The 22,801-nt window shown below is 38.3% G+C and overlaps 1 protein-coding gene and 1 pseudogene across 3 annotated transcripts in view; both read right to left on the reverse strand.

The window, feature by feature from the left end:
- ITCH (itchy E3 ubiquitin protein ligase) overlaps nucleotides 1–22,801 on the reverse strand; it is a 123,361-nt gene that overhangs the window by 80,855 nt on the left and 19,705 nt on the right. The gene's annotated exons all lie outside the window — the stretch shown is intronic.
- LOC309646179 (SIN3-HDAC complex-associated factor pseudogene) lies at nucleotides 17,942–20,026 on the reverse strand (annotated as a pseudogene). Its single transcript has one exon. The product of its transcript is annotated as an SIN3-HDAC complex-associated factor pseudogene (transcript).

A 22,801-nucleotide genomic window follows, 5' to 3' on the forward strand; every position in this document is an offset into this window, starting at 1 on the left:
AGGCACCTACTTCCCTATTATTCTTGAAATATGCCAGCACATTCTTGCCTTTAGACGTTCGTTCTACTTGTCTTCTTCACAATATTAACAGTCTGCTCCACTTATGATGATCATTTTCTTCTCCTATAAACTATGTGACCTTCTGACATACTAAGTAATTTACTTGGTAATTATGTTTATTGGTTTTGACTCTCTAAGCTAGAATATAAACTCCATGTGAATGGGGGATCTTTTTGCTTTGTTCACTGATGAAACCCAGAAGCCCAAAACAGGGCCTGTGGCTACTGAATTATACTAAATGAACACCTCTAACATATCTTTTTCAGCCCATAATCATGGAAGAGTTAATCCCCCTGTGGAAAGGGCATGATTCGTATACAATAAAAAAGATTTTATAACAAAGTCAGAACACTTGGGTTTGATTCCTGGCTACAACACTCACTATATGATACTATTTGAGTTATATAACCTCTCTAGGTCCCAGTTTCCTGTCCGAGAAATGGGGATAATACCACCTCTACCTCACAGGGCTTTTGTAAGACTGAATGATTACATATGTGGGGAAAAAAATCCTCTGTGAATGTTTATTATTTATCATTAATACTCTTTGAATTTATTTATTTATTTGTTTGTTTGTTTATGGCTGCATTGGGTCTTTGTTGTTATGCGCAGGCTTTCTCTGGTTGTGGCGAGCAGGGGCTACTCTTCATTGTGGTGCGCGGGCTTCTCACTGTGGTGGCTACTCTGGTTGCGGAGCATGGGCTCTAGGTGCATGGGCTTCAGTAGTTGTGGCTCGTGGGCTCCAGAGTACAGGCTCAGTAGTTGTGGCACACAGGCTTAGTTCCTCTGTGGCATGTGGGATCTTCCCGGACCAGGGCTCGAACCTGTGCCCCCTGCATTGGCAGGCGGATTCTTAACCACTGCGCCGCCAAGGAAGTCCCTAAATATGTTTTTAAAATAACCTGTTCTTAGGCTTTCGGGGACTTGATAAAAATTTTAAGAATATTTTGAGTGGGTCAAAGTAAAGATTAAACTCAAGCAAAATTTACTCAGCACTCACTATTTGCCAGGTCCCATGTAAGAAATATACAAATACAATAAGGCAAAATTAGGCTTCCGTTCCCTGGCGGTCCAGTGGTTAGGATGTCGCGCTTCCAATGCAGGGGGCGCGGGTTCGATCCCTAGTCGGGGAACTAAGATCCCAAGTGCCACGGGGCAACTAAGCCTGTGAACTCTAGAGCCTGCGTGCCACAACTGGAGAGCCCGAGAGCCAGAACTAATGAGCCCACACCACAACTAGAGAGCCCCATGAGCCGCAACTACAGAGCCCGCGCACCACAACTAGAGGAGCCTGTGTGCCGCAAGGAACAGCCTGCACTCTGCAATAAAAGGTAGCACAGGCCACAATGAAGATTGTGCAACTAAGACCCAATGCAGCCAAATAAATAAAATAAATATTTAAAAAATAATGTATGTACTGATACATATTAGTTTTATATAATCAAAATTACTTATGTATTTTAAATCCCTAAAAACAAAAAAATACCATTTGTAAAGACAAACTATAGAAACCTAAGTATCACTTGGCAACCAGTTAAATAAATAACATATTCATACCACAGAATACTATGCAGCTATCAAAACAACTTACTAATGACTGAAATGGAATGATTCCAAGAACATTTTTTTAAGTTACAGAATATATATAATGTGATGTCATTTTTGCAAACAAAAACAAAGTACATATTCTTGTAGATAAATATACTTATAAATAAAAGCAGAAAAAGTATACATCCCTAACTGTTTATAGTGGTTACCTTTGTGGAGAAGGCGAGAGGGTCTGTGTACTAAAGGAGGTGGTCATGGGGAACTTCGGTTTTGTATGCATTGCTTGAGTTTTTAAAAAGAAAATGTGTATCCTACTTGTACACGTTGAAAAACAGGCAAGACAGAGTAGATTGAGAATCTACACTTCAAGTCCCGTCTTCTCCCCTGAGCTCCAGACTCTTAGGTCTAACCATTATTTATAACTGCCTGCATGGGTAAAATGACTAAATTGAGGGGACTTCCCTGGTGGCGCAGTGGTTAAGAATCCGCCTGCCCATGCATGGGACACGGGTTCGGGCCCTGGTCCAGGAAGATCCCACATCCCACAGAGCAACTAAGCCCCTGCACCACAACTACTGAAGCTCACAAGCCTAGAGCCCGCGCACCGCAACCAAGAGTAGCCCCCGCTCAACGCAACTAGAGAAAGCCCGCAAGTAGCAACAAAGACCCACGACAGCCAAAAACAAAAATAAAAGACTAAATTGAAACTCTCCCTGGCCTCAATAGCACCACCATCCATCCAGTTGCACAAGCCAAAGCTGTGGGCATTATCTTTCCCTCATTACCACGTTCTAAAGATACTACCTGCAAAATATACCCTGCTGTATACCTTAAAATGTATGCTTATTTTTCTCCTCTTCTTAACCATCTTAGTCTAAGCCACAAACACCCATCCCTTCCCCGTCAACAAATTACTACAAGTCACTAAATTGGTCTCCCTGCTTCTGCACCTGCTCCCTCTCCCTCCCACCACCCATTCTCCACACAGCAACTAGGGCACTCTTTTAAACATGAAAGTTAGATCATGCTCTACTCTGCTTAATTATCCAATAATTACCTATCTCACCTAAAATAGAATCCAAATTCCTCACCCTGGCTTACAGAAGTCCCACTTCATTCCATCCATGACCTACTCTCTTGACTTCTCCTCATATCATTCTCCCCCTTACCCACTGCAAACCTGGATTTCTTTCTATTTCTTAAACACACTAAGGTCATTCCAGACTTACAGGCTTTCCACTAACTGTTCCCTCTGCTGGGAATGTTTTTCCCTCTTACCTTTAAATAGCTAACATCTTATATTCAGGTCTCAAGTTAATACTCAAATACTCAAAGAGGTCTTCCCTGACTACTCAATCTAATGTAGCCATCCTATTACTTTCTATCACACCACTGAAATTTTTCTGATTAAATTTTTTACTGACTATAAGGTCCACAAAGGTAGGCAACCTTGTCTGCCTTGCAAATCAGTGTCTAGAATATTCCACAGTTGTTGTTTTTCTAATTAACTAATGTCCGCAATTTATATTTAGGTTCCCTCTTTGTGAACATTATACAGTCCTATGGATTTTGACAAACACATAACTGCCATGTATCCACTATTACAGTATCACACAGAATAATCTCACAACCCTAAAAATCCCCTGTGCTTCACCTACTCATCTCTCTTCCCTCACTAAAAACCTCTGGCAACCACTTATCTATTTACTGTTTCTATAATTTTGCCTCTTCCAGAATGTCAGATAGGTGGAATCACACAATTTAGAGCCTCAGCCTGGCTTCTTTCACTCAGCAGTATGATTAAAGTTTCCTCCATATCTTTTCAGAGCTTGGCAGCTTTTTTTTTTTTTAATTGCTGAGTAATATTTCATGTGTGTTTATTCCACAGTATATATATACATTTGCCTACTGAAGGATATGTTAGTTGCTTCCAGTTTTTGGCAATTATAAATAAAGCTGCTATAAGTATTCATGTTCAGGTTCCTTGTGGATGTAAGTTTTCGACTCAGTTGGGTAAACAGGACTACAGTTACTGGATGATAAGGGTAAACCTATGTTTTAGCTCTGCCAAATGGTTTTCCAAAGTGGCTGTACCATTTTGCATTCCTATTAGGATTGAAGTAGAATTTCTACTGCTCCATATCCTCACAAGCATTTGGTATTGTTAGTTTTTTGGAATTTAGCCAGTCTAACAGGTGTACAATGATGTTTCACCACTGGCCTAGTTTGTAATTCCCATATGACATATGATGTTGAGCCTCTTTTCATATGCTTATTTACCATCTATGTACACTGTTTGGTGAGATATCTGTTCAGATATTCTGCTCATTTATTATTTGTTTTCTTACTGTCGCATTTTAAGAGTTCTTTGTATATTTTAAATATAAGTCCTTTATGTGTTTTGCAAATATTTTCTCACAGCCTATGGCTTCTCTTTTCATTCTCTTAACAGCGTAAAGGTTCCAGTCACCAATTCCCACATGTGAGTGAGTGCGGTGAGTAGGTTCCCCACACCAACAAGCAATTCTCCAACACCAGCTAAGTGTCCTACAATTTATTAAAAATCAGAGAAGATATAAATATAACATGTTTTTATATATTAAAAAAAAAAACCAAAAAACTATTAAAAATAAACAAATACACTAAGTTGCAGAGTAAAAATATCAATATACAAGTCTGTTCTATACACTAACAATGAATCATCAAAAAACAATTAACAAAAAAATCTCATTTACAATTGCAACAAAAAGAATACCTAGGAATAAATTTAACCAAGTAGGTGAAAGACCTGTACACTGAAAACATAAAGACATTCTTGAAAGAAATTTAAGACAACACAAAAAAATGTAAAGGTATTCATGCTCAGGGACTGCAAGAATTAACATTTTTAAATGTCCGTATTACCTAAAGCAATCTACAGAATCAATGTAATCCCTATCAAAATCCCAATGACATTTTTCACAGAAATAGAACAACAACAACAAAATCCTAAAATCTGTATGGAGCCACAAAAGGCCCCAAATAGCCAAAGCAATCCTGAATGGGGGAAAAAAACCCAAAGCTTGAAGTATCATTCACTCTGATTTCAAATTATATTACAAAGCTATAGTAATCAAAACAGCATGGTATTGGCAGAAAAAGTGACATAGATCAATGGAACAGAATTGAGAATTCAGAAATAAACACACACATATGTGACAATTAATTTACAAAACAAGAGCAAAAAACATACAGTGGAGAAAGTATAGTCTCTTCAATAAATGATGTTGGGAAAACTGGACAGTTACATGCAAAAGAATGAAACTAGACCACTATCTTACACCATACACAATGTCAACTCAAAATGGATTAAGGACTTGAATGTAAGACCTGAAACCATAAAACTCCTAGAAGAAAACACACATCAGTCTTAGCAATATCTTTCTGGATATATCTCCTCAGGCAAGGCAAACAAAAGCAAAAATAAACAAATGGGACTACATCAAACTAAAAAGCTTCCGCACAGCAAAGGAAACCATCAACAAAATGAAAATTCAACCTACCTACTCAGAGAAGATATTTGCGAATCATATCCAATAAGGAGTTAATATTCAAAATACATAAAGAACAACCAAAAAATAAACCACCCGATTAAGAACGGGCAGAGGAGGTGAAGAGACCCTTTTCCAAAGACATACAGATAACGAACAGGGACAGGAAAAGATGTTCAACATCACTAAGTATTATGGAAATGCAAATCAAAACCACAAATGAGTTATCACCTCATACCATTAGAATAACTATTATCAAAAAAGCAAGAAATAAAAAGTGTTGGAGAGGATGTAAAGAAAAGGGAATCCTCATACACTGTTGGCAGGAGTGTAAATTACTGTAGCCACTATGGAAAACAGTATGGAGAGTTCTCAAAAATTAAGAATAGAACTACAATATGATCCAGCTACTCCATTTCTAGGTATTTATCCAAAGAATTCAAAAACATCTAATTTGAAAAGATATATGCATACCTATGTTCAATCCAGCACTATATACAATAGCCAAGATATGTAAACAACCTAAGTGCCTATCCATGGATGAAGAAGATGCAGTATATATATAATGGACTACTACTCAGCTATAAAAAATTCTTTTAAAAATAAAGGAAATCTTGGGACGTCCCTGGTGGCGCAGTGGTTAAGAATCCGCTTGCCAATGCAGGGGACATGGGTTCAAGCCCTGGTCCGGGAAGATTCCACATGCTGCAGAGCAACTAAGCCCACGCACCACAACTACTGAGCCTGCGCTCTAGAGCCTGTGAGCCACAACTACTGAGGCCCACACACCTAGAGCCTGTGCTCCGCAACAAGAGAAGCCACTGCAATGAGAAAACCACACACTGCAACAAAGAGTAGCCCCCGCTCGCCGCAACTAGAGAAAGCCCATGCGCAGCAACGAAGACACAATGCAGCCAAAAATAATTTAAAAAAAAAAAAAAAAAAAAGGTCATGAAGAACCTAGGGGTAAGACGGGAATAAAGACACAGACCTACTAGAGAATGGACTTGAGGATATGGGGAGGGAGAAGGGTAAGCTGTGACAAAGTGAGAGAGTAGCATGGACATATATACACTACCAAACGTAAAATAGATAGCTAGTGGGAAGCAGCCGCATAGCACAGGGAGATCAGCTCAGTGGTTTGTGACCACCTAGAGGGGTGGGATAGGGAGGGTGAAAGGGAGGGAGACGCAGAAGGAAGAGATATGGGAACGTATGTATAACTGATTCACTTTGTTATAAAGCAGAAACTAACACACCACTGTAAAGCAATTATACTCCAATAAAGATGTTAAAAAAAAAAAAAAAAAAAAAGAGGACCTAGAGACTTCCCTGGTGGCGCAGTGGTTAAGAATCTGCCTGCCAATGCAGGGGACATGGGTTCAATCCCTGGTCCGGGAAGATCCCACATGCCACGGAGCAATGAAGCCCGTGCACCACAACTACTGAGCCTGCGCTCTAGAGCCTGCGAGCCACAACTACTGAAGCCCACGCGCGTAGAGCCCGTGCTCCGCAACAAGAGAAGCCACTGCAATGAGAAGCGCGAGCACCACAACAAAGAGCAGCCCCCCCTCGCTGCAACTACGGAAAACCCATGCGCAGCAACAAAGACCCAATGCAGTGCCCCCCCCAAAAAAGATGACCTAGATGAATGTAAAGTCATCCAATGTTTGTGAATTAGAAGACTTGACATTGTTAAGATGGTAACAGTCCCCCAAATGATCTACAGATTAACCCCCAAATGATCTACAGATTAAACACAATCACTATCAAAATCCCAACTGCCTTTTTGCAGAAATTCACAAGCTGATTCTAAACTTCATATGGAAATACAAAGGACCAGGAATAGTCAAAACAATCTCGAAAAAGAAGAACAAGGTCGGAGGATTCACACTTCCCAATTTGAAAACTTACTACAAAGCTACAGTAATCAAGACAGTGCGTTATTTAAGCATAGATATAGATTAATGGAATAGAACTGAGTTCAGAAATAAACCCAAATATCTACGACCAACTTATTTTTGACAAGGGTACTAAGACAAACTTTTCAACAAATGGTCCTGGAACTAATGGATATTCACATGCAAGAGATTCCTACCTCACAACCATGGACAAAAATTAACTCACAGTAGATCATACACCTAAATGTAAGAGCTAAAACTAAAAATTTGGTAGAAGAAAACAGATATAATTCTGTGTGACGTTGCATTAGATAGACAATGGTTTCTTAGCTATAACACCAAAACCAACAACATAAAAATTGGATATAAATCAAAATTTTAAACTCTTGTGTTTCAAAAACACCATCAAGAAAGTGAGAAGCCCACCCACAAAATGGGAGAAAATCTTTGTAAATCATATATCCAATATAAGTATCTAGAATATATAAAGAGCTTTTACAACTCAACACAAAAAGACAAATGACTACAAAATTGTCAAAAGGACTGAAACGGCATTTCTCCAAAGAAGATATACAAACGACCAATAAGCACATGAAAAGATGCTAAACATCATTAGCCAGAGACATGCAAATAAAAACCACAATGATACCCACTTTACACCTACTAGAACAGCTATTCAAAATGATAAGTAACAAGTGTTGACAAGGATACGAAGAACCCTCACACATTGCTAGTAAAAATGTAAGATAGTGCAGCTGCAGTGAAATAAAGTTTTATGGTTCCTCAAAAAGTTAAACACTGCATTACCATAGGTAATAGGCAATTTTACTCCTAGGTATATTCCCAAGAGAAACGAAAGCATATGTCCACACAAAAACTTGAACATAACTGTTTACAGCAGCATTATTCATAATAGTCAGAAACAGAAACAACACAAATGTCCATCAACTAATGAACAGATAAATAAAATGTGGTATATTCATACAATAAAAAGAAATTCAGCAATAAAAAGAAATGAAGCACTCGTTAAATGTTATATCAGGGATAAACCTTGAAATATTATGCTAAGTGAAAGAAGCCAGTCACAAAGAACAATATATTTTATGGTTCCATTAATATGAAATGCCCAGAGTAGACAAATCTACAGAGATGGTAAGTCAATTATTGGCTGCCTAGGGCTAGGGCTGAGTGGATGTAGATTGAGAGTGACAGTTAAGGGGGCACCAGGATTATATGGGGGGCAATGACGTTTTCAAATTGATTGTGGTGATGGATGCACAACTCCGAATATACTAAAAGCTACTGAATTGTACATTTTAAATAGGTATACTGTATGGTATGTGAACTATCTCTCAATAAAGGTGTTTAAAACAAGAAACAAAATTTAGGGGAAAAATTTCTTCTAGACTAAAATATTTTACTACCAATGGACCTTCACTAGAAGAATTTCCAAAGGATGTACCTGAAGAATAAGTAAAATGATCCTCAAAGGAAGCTCTGCAACTCAAGATATAAAAGTGACTAAGGAAGTGGTAAACATTAGGTAAATCTAAAATATACAAAACATGGGACTTCCCTGGTGGTCCAGTGGGTAAGACTCCACACTCCCAATGCAGGGTGCCCAGGTTCATTCCCTGGTCAGGGAACTAGATCCCACATGCATGCTGCAACTAAGAATCCACATGCCACAACTAAGAAGGCTGATGCCGCAACTAAGAGCCCACATGCCGCAACTAAAGATCGCACAAAGAAGATCCCGCATGCCACAGCTAAGACCCGGCGCAGCCTAAATAAATAAATACATAAATTTTAAAAAAGAATTAAAAAAATAAAATACACAAAACAATGTCTTATTTGGGGATTTAAAAATACAAAGCTAAAATACTGAATAACAGCATTAAAGTCAGGAATGGAGGTAACTGGAGTTAATTGTTCCAAGATCCTTGTATTGCGCAGGACAAGGCAAAGATACTGATCAGTTTTGCGAAGTTAATATGCAAGTCAAAATTTCAGGGAATTCCGTGGAGGTCCAGTGCTTAAGACTGCTTTCATTGCCCTGTGGGCATGGGTTCGATCCCTGGTCAAGGAACTAAGGTCCCACAAGCCACACAGCAATCAATCAATCAATCAATCAATTAAAACAATTTCAAAGAGAAGCAGTAAAAAAATAAAAACAGTGCACAAATTCCAAATCACTATGGAGAAAAAAATATTTGAGGGAAAAATGTATGAATCCAAAAGAATGCAAAAAGTAAACAAAAGAAAAAAAATATGTGGGGAAAGGACTTTCACAAAAAGATGATAGATTACACATACGCATCTGAATCCCCTTTCAAATTTCCCCTAAACTCTGGTGAAGAAATTTTAAAAATTAAAAAAGTAATAACAGTAAAGTTCAGGAAAAAGAGAAATAGAGATAACAACAAACAAGTACAATAACTTCAGTAAGCTACAAAGCAGATGGACCAATGCTATTTGACAGCACACTCAATAAAGTAGACTCCTATCCTACGTTGGCAACAGGGAAAAGCCAAGAACCAAGATGGTTTGTTTACTTGCAGTGCCCCCAAGAGAAGATACCAGTCAATTTTGGAAGTAGAAAGTAAAGTTGGGACACAGAAGTAGAATTGGTTGAAAGCTGCTCACCAAGCATTTTGATTCCTAAATCCCCTACTTGACACCAAAAGGCTCAGGTCTGTTTTTTTTTTCCTCAAGCATCTCTGCAATGGAAGATGCCAGGCACAGTTGAAGGCTGAAGAACAGTATCAAGAACACAAGAATCAAAGGAACATACGCAAACGGAATGACTAAATTCTCATCCTTTTTTCCCACTAGGCTCCCAGCTCACTGTAGTCAAGACTTAACCACCCAGGCAGGAGATAGGACAAGCCTTCTTATCAAGTTCCCCAAACAGTCCACCAGGTAACCCTATAGTGAGGTTCTCAGTTAACAAGCCCTCTCCTCTCTACATGCACTCACAGCCCGCAGTCTGCCCACATCCTTAAACATGATAAAGTTGTGGAAAGCTTCTATCAAGAAAAGTGATGCCAAAGAAAAGCAAAATATATTAATATCCTCAGAGAGATGAAAAGATACTATATTCATTAAACAAAAACAGAGTGCCATTAAAAAAAAAACATTTAGGGTAAAGAAGTAACTAGCGTGAAAACTCTCCCCAACACCAGTTTGGTCAGCTCTTGAGTAGTGTGAAATTGCAAGCTCTGTACACAGATTTCAGTTTGTCGGAGCACTGGAATTGGGAATCAACTGATACCTGCACTGCCAGGCTGACAAAATAACTTGGTTGCCTGGGCTATGCTGTAATCTTGAATAATTCTGCAGCTTCAAACTGCTTTTCGGTCCTTGTGAGGACTGACTAGCAACATGTCCTGTTTTTCCTTTTGAAACCTGACTATGCAGTTGAGTTTTCCATTCTTTATTTTCATAAACAACTTTACATTAACCTCCCATAACCTAAAAAAACCTTGCAATTTGGGAGAGTCTAATTAATATAATTTCCATGGGAATTCCCTGGTGGTCCCGTGGTTAGGACTTGGTGCTTTCACTGCCGTGGCCTGGGTTCAAAAAATTTCCAAATACACTCTGGGTAGATTCTGAATGACTGATGTGGTCAGTCACCTAGTTAACAAAGCCCAACATATAGTATTAAGTAAGCACTATCACGTGCACTTTAGTTATTAGATCAAAGAATGTCTTCAATCTGCTGCTCTGCAAAGTTTTTCTGTAAAGGGCCAGGGAGTAAATATTTCACAGTTGTGGGCTGTATGATCTCTGTCACAACTGCTCAACTGCCACTGTAGTGTGACAGTGGTCACAGACAACACATAAAATGTATTTTATTCCAATAACACTTTATTTATAAAAACAGGCGAGGGCCAGATTCCTCCCACGGGTCTAGTTTGCTAACACCTGCTCTCAAGCATCAAAGTGAAAAATGATAACATCCTACATATATCACCATGATGGCTTAAAACTGGGAAATATGGAAGAGGCAAAATTTCTTAAGACATTAGAATAAAACAGTTGGATATGGGTACAATATCTTATAATTAAATTTTTTTTACATCTTCCTCTTTATCCCCATTACCATTCCCTTCATTTGGCTCTCCCTGTACTATCATACTCATTTCAGTATTTCTCTTTGCCTTACCCCAATCTGTCCACACAGTGTTGTCAAAGGATTTTTAAGATGAACTTTCTACACCTCTGATGATCTGCCATGATCCTGGCTTGCCTATTCTCTTATTTCACATACCATTCTCCCATACATAACCCATGCTCCAATCACACAGAAATGAAGTTCTTCATTCCCCAAAATGTCATCTGTTTAATACTTCTGTGATTTATTTATCCTGTTCCTTCTCTTCAAACTTTGCCCTGCAATTTCCCTAAATTCCCAGTCATCTGGTCTTCTCTTATCCATCAACATCCTGCTCAAGCATCTCATCTGGTAGCCTTCCCTAAACTTCAAAGCAGAAATAATTAATTTCTTCTTCTAGTCTACCCTATAGTATGTATTCCAAGAGATATTATAACACAGTAATTAAATGTGCAGGCTTTGGAGTCAAATAAATCTAGATCCACATCTCAGCACTATTACTTAAGCAAATTATTGAATTACTTTCTTCATCCATACAACAGGGATAACTTACTTGTAGTTTCGGTTTAAAGGCTGAGATGATACCTGTAAAGTCATATAGAAAGGCTTAAACCCAGTAAAGTGTTCAACAGCTGTCTCTTATTATCTGTTTGCAAATCCCTCTCATCTTTCAAACTGTCTTCTTGAGGTCAAGGCAATTCATCCTTACATCACTAGAACCTTACAGAGTATCTGAAGTATATTAATAGTAAGCTCTCAAATATATGTTGAATCAAAATAAACATGAAAAAGTTATTATACTCAAAATGAATTTTTCTCTAACTCCTTGAATGTAGGATATCTTTCTTACTGAGACATTAAAAGGCTTAAAAATATCTATTACAATCCAAAGCACTCACCATTGTCCAGCATTTCTCCAAATAAATGGGAGCACTAGTAACCTATACATAAGAGCCTCTTTGTGAATAAGTGAGGTAATAAAGGGTGATTTTGCTGTTGTTGTTGTTGTTCTTAGATCTATAATGACAATATAAAAGCAGCCAACAAATATACTCTGCAGAAAGCTTCCCGTCATAATAGCAAACAGCACAGATTTACAAAGAGGGCTTCTGCCTGCCTAGAAATTAAAATGTGAGGGAGAGCCATAGTAATCAGAATTACAGAAAATTGACACTATACTCTATTTTTTTAAAAAATATTTATTTATTTAGGCTGTGCCATGTCTTAGTTGCCGTCACGCCGGATCTTTTTTTTAATTGCAGCATGCACGTGGGATCTAGTTCCCTGACCAGTGATCAAACCTGGGCCCCCTGCACTGGGGAAGTCCCGACACAGAGTCTTACCCTCTGGACCACCAGGGAAGTCCTGACACTGTATTCTCTATATGTAAAAATTTCCTCACATGAGTAAGGAAGTACAGGTGGTAGTAAATAATTTTGACTTTGTGGGGAGGGGAAATTCAGACAAGATGACCCAGAAGACAATCACTTGTGGGTGAAAAGACAACAGGAAGAGAATAGGGGATTTCCTCAAGTTTAGTCAACTAACAGGTCACAGAGGAGAAATAAGCACAATAGAAAAAGAATTGACTATAAAAATCAACAAAAGGGGCACCAAGCCCTAGCTCTGCTGTTACATTAGAGACAAAACTTGTAATTCACAGGCAATGTGAATGTCTTCACAGAAAACCCAAAAGACTACATAATAACCTAGAAAATGGACCAGCACCATGGACAAAGTGAAAAGCAGAAAAACTTTTAAGTGAAAAAAGGCAAAAAATTTTATCTCAAAAGCCAACTAGTTTGGGGTAACTATACAAACTTGTGAACATAAAACATATTCATGACAAAGCAACACCAAGAGCAAAAAAAAAACACAGAAAATTCCCTGGTGGTCCAGTGGTTAGGACTCCGTGCTTCCACTGCAGGGGGCACAGGTTCGATCCCTGGTTGGGGAACTAATATCCTGCAAGCTGTGCAGTGAGGAAAAAAACAAAAAACAAAAATCATAACCAGGGTTGGCACCCTTGGAATTCAGATGGAGTTGAGAGAAAGAATATATTAAAAAATTTGAACTCTTGGTCAGTTAGAAGTCAACAGGAATAAACCAGGACTATACTAGGCAAACCATGAGATACAGTCACCCTAGGTATGGGTGACAGGTATGGAAATTTAAACTGCTAAAATAGCGGTATAAAAGAGAGAAAGTATTAAATTCAGGAGGCTGCTATAAATCACAAGCATCATAATAACAAAAAATAATTAGTTTGTTGAATAATCACATGCTGGAAACAGTTTTAAAGAATTCTACATGTGGTAACTCATTTAATACGCTCTCCCTGTAGTGGGTTGAATAGTGGTTCCCAAAAAGATATGTCCACATCCTATTCCCTGAAACTGATGAATGTGACTTTATTTGGAAAAAAGTGTCTTTACAGATATAATTAAGAATCTTGGTACTTCTCTGGCAGTCCAGTGGTTAAGACTCCACGCTGCCAATGCAGGGGGCGTGGCTTCCATCCCTGGTCGGGAAACCCACATGCCGGGTGGCAGAGGGGAAAAAAAAAAAAAAAACAATCTCAAGATAAGATCATTCTGGATTATCCAGGTGGACCCTAAATCCAATGACAACTGTCCTTATAAGAGACACAGAGGAGAGAAGAGGGCCATATGAAGACAGGCAGAGATTAGAATCATGCAGCCACAAGCCAAGGAATATCTGGAGCCACGAGAAGTTGGAAAAGGCATGGAAGGATTCTCTCCTAGAGCTCTGGACGGAACGGGGCCCTTCTGACACCTTGATATCAGACTTGTGGCCTCTGGAACCGTGAGAAAAAAGGTTTCTGTTATTTTAAAGTAGTTTTTTAAAAAATTTATTTTTTATATTTTTGCGTTAGGTCTTAGTTGCGGCACACAGGATCTGTTGTTACGGCGCGCTGACTTCTCTCCACTTGTGGTGTGCGGGTTTCCTCTTCTCTAGTTGTGGCGGACGGGCTCCAGAGCACGTGGGCTCTAGTTGCCCCTCGGCATCTGGGATCTTAGTCCCTGGTCAGGGATGGAACCCGCGTCCCCTGCATTGGAAGGCAGATTCTATACCACTGGACCACGAGGGAAGTCCCAAGTTTCTGTTATTTTAAGACGCTAAGTTTGTGGTAATTTGTTACAGCAGTCACAGGAAATTAATACACTCCCTCTAAGGTAGATATTACTACACCCATTTCATTTTAATGATGAAACAGGCACAGAAATGTTAAGTAATCTAATAAACCAGATTTTCAGATAAATATAAAAAATATTAAAATGTAATAAAAAACAGGAACAGGAAATACTCAGTCCCCATGACAAGCCTCCAAATAGTTTCCCAGCAAAATTCAGCTCAGCTTAATAATGAAGGAATGAAAGAATCATCATTTTAGAACCTCTAATGTAAATAACTGAGCCAGGCAAGAACAGATGTTAGCATTTTGAAAAAAATAAATTTATTTATTTATTTATTTTTGGCTGTGTTGGATCTTCGTTGCTGCGTGCGGGCTTTCTCTAGTTGCAGCGAGCGAGGCTACTCTTCGTTTCGGTGTGCGGGCTTCTCATTGCAGTGGCTTCTCTTGTTGCGGAGCATGGGCTCTAGGTGCACGGGCTTCAGTAGTTGTGGTACGCAGGCTCAGTAGTTGTGGCTCGGGGGCTCTAGAGTGCAGGCTCAGTGGTTGTGGTGCACGGGCTTCATTGCTCCGCGGCATGCGGGATCTTCCCAGACCAGGGATCAAACCCGTGTCCCCTGCATTGGCAGGCGGATTCCTAACCACTGCGCCACCAGGAAGTCCCAGAATTTTAAAATATGTCTACAAACTATTTGACACTCCCCCCTGTCAAAGATGGCACCTAATATCCCATGCCTTTTGAATGTAGGCCAGATTTAGTGACTCTCTTCTAATGAACAGAATGTGGCAGGAAGTGACAATATGCAACTTCAGAGACTATATCGTTAAAGGCAATGCCACAGCACACAATGTATAAAGATGCATTTTGTGATATCAATAACTGAAATCAGTGGTAACAAAGCAGTAAAGAAGCAGAGTTTTTGAATGTCACTGAAATTAAGCTGTTATAAATTAGAGTATTATAACTTTAGGATGTTAAATGTAATGCCCATGGTAACCACAGAGAAAATTATTATAGAATATACACAAAAGGAAATGAAAAAATAATAAAAATGTTTCACTACAAAATATAAACTAAACACAATGACAGTCATGAAGGAAATGAGGGTCAAAAAAACTGTAAGGCATATAGAAAACAAACAGTAAAATGAGGAAGTTAAGTCCTCCTTTCTCAGTAATTACATACAAATGGATTAAACTCTCCAATCAAAAGACAGATTGGCAGAATGGATTTAAAACATGATCTAATTGAGAATTCACTGGTGGTTAGGACTCCGTGCTTTCACTGCCAAGGGCCCGGGTCCAATCCCTGGTCAGGGAACTAAGATCCCACAAGCCACACAATGTGGCTAAAAAAAGATAAAAATTAAAAAAAAAACAAAAAAAAAACATGATCTAATTATATGCTGTCTACAAGAGACTTACATTAGATCCAAAGACACCAACAGGTTGAAAGTGAAAAGGATGGAAAAAGATACCCCATGTAAACAGTATCCAAAAGGGAGAAGTGACTATACTAATGTCACATAAAATGGACTTTAAATCAAAAAAGGTTATAAGAGACAAAGGGCATAATTTATTAAAAAGGTCCAATACAGCAAGAATATAAATAATTATAAACATTTACATACCTAATAACAGACCATCCAAATATATGAAGCAAAAACACATATTTAAAGGGAGAGGGAATTCCCTGGTGGTCCAGCAGTTAGGACTCCGCGCTTTCACTGCTGAGGGTGCATGTTTAATCCCTGGTTGGGGAACTAAGACCCCACAAGCTGCACAGTGTGGCCAAGTTAAAAAAAATTTTTTTTTTAATAAATAAATACAGGGAGAAACAGACATTTCTCAGCATATTAAAAGGATTATATGTCATGACCACATGGGACTTATTCCTGGGATGCAAGGATGGTTAAACATATGAAAATCAACTGATGTAATGCACATTAACAGAATGAAGGGAAAAAAAACACATGATGGAGGAAAAGGACCTGACAAAATTAAACACCCTTTCATGATAAAAAAAAAAAAAAAAAAAATTAGGAATAGAAGGGACCTACCTCAACATAATAAAGGCCATATATGAAAAACCCACAGCTGACATCATACCCAACAGTGAAAGAATGAAAGCTTCTCCTCTAAGATCAAGAACAAGGCAAGGATGGTCGCTCTCAACACTTCTATTCAATACAGTACTGGAAGTCCAAGCCAGAGCAATTAGGCAAGAAAAAGAAATAAAAAGCATACACCTTGGAAAGGGAGTAAAAAATTGTTTGATGATGATATCTTATATGTAAAAAACCTTAAAGATTCCACACGCAAAAACTATTAGTACTGGGCTTCCCTGGTGGCGCAGTGGTTGAGAGTCTGCCTGCCAATGCAAGGGACACGGTTCGGGCCCTGGTCTGGGAAGATCCCACATGCCGCGGAGAGACTAAGCCCGTGAGCCACAATTGCTGAGCCTGCGCGTCTGGAGCCTGTGCTCCGCAGCGGGAGAGGCCACGATAGTGAGAGGCCCGTGCACCACGATGAAGAGTGGTCCCCACTTGCCGCAACTAGAGAGAGCCCTCACACAGAAACGAAGACCCAACACAGCCATAAATAAATAAATAAAATTAAAAAAAAAAAACAAAAAAAAACTATTAGTACTAATAAATGAATTCAGCAAAGTAGTAAGATATAAAATCAATACGAATGAGTTGCATTTCTATACACTATCAATCTGAATAGGAAAATTAACAATTTCATTTACTAATAGCATCAAAAATAATGACACACTCAGGAATTAACTTAACCAATGAGGTAAAAGACTTGTAACCTGAAAACCACAAAACACTGCTGAAAGAAATTAACAGACACACAAATAAATGGAAAGACATCCTGTGTTTATGTACCGGAAGTCAAAATATTGTTAAACAATCTACAGATTCAATGCAATCCCATCAAAATCTTTTTTTTTTATTTTCTAGTAAGACTAAATTTATTCAATACCCTAGTAAAAGTTTTGATTATAAGTATCCAACAGTATAAAAAGTACAAAACAGATTTGTAGATTTCTAATATATTAATACAAAGTGCATGACTACATACAGTACATCCTACAGGCAAAGAGAGATGGAAGGGGAAAAAGAAGACTGTGGTTGAGGTCTAGTAATAAATAAATAAATACAGAAGTAGAGATGATCCATATTATAGTATATTCTACCACCAATACTGCAGCCAAAATGTACAAAAAAAAAAGAGAGAAAAAAAAAACCATTTCAAAATAACTCAGGAGGAAGATGATAATGGCTGGGATTCTGGTAATATACCTCAAAGTCTGTGGGAGAGCTGACCCAACTCACTATGTAGTCTGTGCATATGGTGGCTTGTAGTTTTTTCCAAAGGAAGAAATATAAAATTTTAAGTTTAGATTAAGAACTATAAAACTATAGGATACCCATAAAAATTGGCTCACTCCTTGTTATTTATACTATCCAATCTTTAAAATCCAGTTTTAAAAATAAGCACTGAGTCATGTTATTACAAGGTAGGCAAATGATCCTCCCGCATTATGAAAAGTCTGAACTGGTGATATATTCTTCCTGAACTTTTAGAAAAGAGGCAATAGATAGTACTTTGGTTTGGGTTCAAGTAAAAGGCTTTTAATGAAGGTTTTACAGTTGAAGAGCTCCACGTTTAGGATGTATCATCTAACACCTCAATGTTCAGAAAGCCTGACTAAAAGAAACCAAACCAAAACCAACCCACTCAGCATTAACACACACCTCTTTTCTTTTAGTAGAATTTTACTTTAATATAGAATGAAAAATAAAAAACAAAAACCCAAAACCCAAAACCCTAATAGGTTAAAACAAGTCAAACAACCATTCTACACAGATAAAACCTTCACAAAGGTCAACCGAAGTAATCCAGAGCTAAAACTGAATTGTGCAGATTTTCAATGAAGTCACCAGTCATGTAACATAAACAAATTATTTACACACTTGCAAGCCCTCTAAGAAATGTGCCCCAAGAAGCATTAACCTTTGTGTTTTTCATGTGCCATCCTGAAGACTTGCACATTTTATTTTTCAGATAATTTAACATTTTTAATAGAGTGCATTCTCTACCAAGGGGTAATGCTTTGGTACTATTCATATAGGATTGCCTATCCTAAAGATTTGACATTTCCCCAAGAGGAACTTTGACTCTGCTTTAGAAGTTTCATATAAATTAAAAACTTTATCAAATATCAATATGGAGGGAGGTGACACAGGATGCAACATATACAGTCAAGTTACCTCTGTATATTTAGAAATTACTCCTTCAAGATATTCGCACTAGAGAGCTTAGTCCGTCCTGCTTAATATTCAGTAGTACAGGTCTGAATCATCAGAACCTTGGCAACACCTTAATATTTCAAAGTTATTAACAGCTACCTCTAGGGGCAAGTCTGTGTTTACTGAGTTATGACAAATTTATTATAACGAAGGAAAACAAGTGTAGCCAGCCATCTTAAAAAATGCCCCAACCACTGCTTCTCAATATAGAAAGACTAAAACTACATACGTTTATCATACAACAAATCCCATCCCTGTCCCCTGAAATTCCCCTAATTTCATTCATTAGAAGGGGATTTTTTTAAAAAGCCTTAAAGAGCACTTTACAGCAGCATTCAGCTTTCCTATGAAATACTCAGCATCTTAAATACTATGTACACTTCTTTTTCTTTTAGTAAGCTAGATACTGGCTTCAGACTTTGTGGAACTGGAGGGAAAATAACCCACTCAAAACTATTCTAGAAATCATCTTTTGGCAGAATAACAGATACCCAAGTTAAAAATAGGAAGGTCATTTTGTTGGTGTTTTCCAAAATTTAAATCATTTTTTGTTCCCCTTCTACATAAACCTCAGTCACCACTCCTGAGTGGAGATGGGCAGAGGCTCTGGCCCCTGCTCCTCCGGCTTCTTAGCAGCTGCTTTCTTATTGCTGCAGCAAGGCTTGAATAGATGTGTGTCAATGAGGACTTCCCCAAAACGGCCTTTATAGATAATGCCACAGCATATTTTCTGTCTTTTCCAGTATGTGAGATCTAAAAAGGAAAACACTGGCGTTCTGTTAGAGCCAGAAGCCATCTCTGTATCTGAGCCATCATCTGACTGGTTACTATAACAAGGAGATTGAGCTGGAGTGGCACTTGAGGTGGTACTGTGAGCATCAGAATTGTGACGTTTAAATTCCTTCTGCAGTTTACTGATCTGGTTGCTTTTTATCCTGTTTCCAGATAGAGTTTTCACTTTCTTTGGTTTCAGTGTAGTCTTTAGACTGGGTCCTGCCCTTGCATCTACCACATGATTCCAGTTTTTTTTTGATCCTGCTGGCAATTTCTTCCATCTTTTCACAAGCAGAACACAGACATTACAGATGTCTCCTGAACGAGTCTCATGTAACCCAAAACAGCTTTGGAAGTCCTTTTCATAGCGTTTACTGTCAGTGAATCGAGAACTGGAGGATTTAGCTCTGCAAATACAGTAGCCCTCTATACTTCGGTTCATCTTTGGCTTGTGAAAACCAAACATCTTTTCTTCTGGGCAATAGTCTGCCAAAAGCAGACGTTCCACGCGCAATAACGTTCCCGAGGTGCGGAGTGCACGCCAAGCCAAGCCCACCTCCAAACGCTCCCTCCTTCTCAACTGCCTTGTCTAGCCCATCAAAATCTTAATGATGTTTCCTTCAGAAATAGAAAATCCATCCTAAAATTCATATGGAATCTCAAGGGACCCTAAATAGCAAAAAGAACCTTGAAAGAAACAACAAAGTTGGAGGACTCACATTTTCTGATTTCAAAACTTAGTACAAAGCTACAATAATCAAAACAGTGTGGCATAAATACAGACATATAGACTTATTCTATTGGAATAGAGAGCCCAGAAATAAATTCTTACATATATGGCAAAATGATTCTTCCCCCCAACCCCCCTCTCCCACACGATTACCTGGCAAAATGATTTTTGACACGGTGCCAAAACTTTTCAATGCGGAAAGGACAGTCTTTTCAACAAACAATTCTGAGAAAACTGGATATCCACTTGCAAAACAATAATGTTAGACTGTTACCTACCACCACTTACAAAAACCAACAAATGGAGCCCACCTACTGCAACTAAGAAGCCCACATGCCACAACTAAGGAGCCCACCTGCCACAACTAAGGAGCCCACCTGCTGCAACTAAGACCTGGCACAACCAAATAAATAATAAATTCTTTTTAAAAAAGGGTCAAAGACTTAGATGCAAGACCTAAAACTATAAACTTTTAGAAATAGAGCAAAAGCGTCACAATACTGGATTTGGTAATGATTTTTATATATGACACCAAAGGCACAGGCAACAACAACAACAAAAATAAACAAATTGGACTTCATGAAAATTTAAAACATGTCCAAAGGACACTATCAAAAGAGTGAAAAGGCAACCTACAAAATGGGAGAAATTATTTTCAAATCATTCATCTAAGGGATTAATATCCAGAATATATAGATAACTCCTAACTCAACAACAAAAAACCCAAGTCAATTCAAAAATGGACCAAAGATTTTAATAGCCATTTCTCCAAAGAAGAATGGCCATTAAGTACGTGAAAAGATACTCAACACCACTATGCAAATCAAAACCACAATGAGATACCACCTCACACCCAACAGGATGGCTATTACCAAAAAAAAACCCCAGAAAATAACAAATGTTGTCAAGAATGTGGAGAAACTAGAACCCTTGTGCATACTGGTAGGAATGTAAAACAGTAAGCTGCTGTGGGAAACAGTATAGTATTTCCTAAAACTTTTTAAATGGAATTACCATATGATCCAGCAATTTCACTTCTTGGTATATACCCCAAAAAATGGAAAGCAGGGTCTTGAAGAAGTATTTGTACATAGCAGCAGCATTATTCATTATGCCTAAAATGTGAAAGCAATCCAAGTGTCCATTAACAGATGAATGGATAAGCAAAATGTGGTAAATACATACAATGGATTATTCAGGCTCAAAAAGGAAGGAAATTCTGACATGTGCTACAACGTGGATGAACCTTAAGGACACACTTTGTTAAGTGAAGTAGCCAGCCACAAAAAGATGACCGCGCTTATATGAGGTACCAAGAGTAGTCAAAATCAGAGACAGAAAGCAGAATGAACGGCGGTTAACTGGGCTCACAGGAGGAGGAAATGGGGAGTTACCGTTGATTGGGTACAGTTTCAATTTTGCAAGATGAAAAGAGATCTGGGGGTGGATGGTGGTGATGACTGCACAATGATATGAATATACTTAATATCACTGAAACATATACACTTAAAAATGATTACTATGGTAAATTTAATATCGTGTGCACTCTACCACAGTTTTTTTTAAAAAATGCAATGCCACTTGCTCTTTTGGGTTACTTGTTCTCAGGGAAACAGGCTATGTGGCAAGGAACTGAGGCCTCCTACCAAGAGCCAGCACCAACCTGTCAGCCACATGAGAAAGACACCTTAGAGGCTAATTCTCCAGCCCTAGTAGCCTTCAGATAACTGCAGCCTCAGCCAACATCTTGACTGTGACCTCAAGAGATCCAGGGTCAGACCCATCCAGCTAAGCCACTTTTGAATTTCTGTCCCACAGAAACTATGTAAGATAAAAAGTTTGTTATTTTAAGCAGCTAAATTTTGGGATAATTTGTTATGCACCAATAGATAACTAATACAATAGTAAAAGGTTATTAGAAAACAGGATATTTATATGGCCTCAAATTATTACACCACATCTTACTTACTAATTACAAAGTGAAAAGTATATGATTATTATGGAGATCTTATAGTATCACATTAACCAAGTAAATAAACTTACCAACACCGTTAGAGTGACATTCCACCATTGATGTGCTGCCCGATATAATGAAGAAAAAAATGAGTATACGATATCACCTAGACTAGTACTATTGCCCCCAAAATGTTTGACCTGAATCTAATAATGAGGAAATAATTATATCCAAAATACATGACACTCTACCAGTTACCTGGCCTGGACTCTTAAAAAATTAACACTGAAAAACTAAAACGGCAAGGGAATTCCCTGGCAGTCCAGTGGTCAGGAAGAGGTGCTTTCACTGCCAGGGCCCGGGTTCAATCTCTGGTCGGGCAACTAAGATCCTGCAAGCTGTGCTGTGCGGCAAAAAAAAAGAAGAAAAACTAGAGGCAAAAGGACTGTTCTAGGTCAAGACACTAAAAAGACAAAACAACAAAATGTGTGAACCTTTATTGGATCCTATACGTAGGGACAAAAACACAAAAGACTTTTGGTGATAACTGGGAAAATGTGAATATATTAGATGACATTATGGAATTGTTAATTTTCTTAGAAATACTAACACATACTATCGTGGTCCTATAGGAAAATATCCTTTTTCTTGGGAGAAGTAACGTAAACGTGTTCAGGGGTGAAGTATCATGATGGCTGCAAATGACTT

This window comes from Balaenoptera physalus (genome assembly GCF_965194825.1).
Source record: "Balaenoptera physalus genome assembly, chromosome: 16".
Classification (NCBI taxonomy): Eukaryota; Metazoa; Chordata; class Mammalia; order Artiodactyla; family Balaenopteridae; genus Balaenoptera; species Balaenoptera physalus.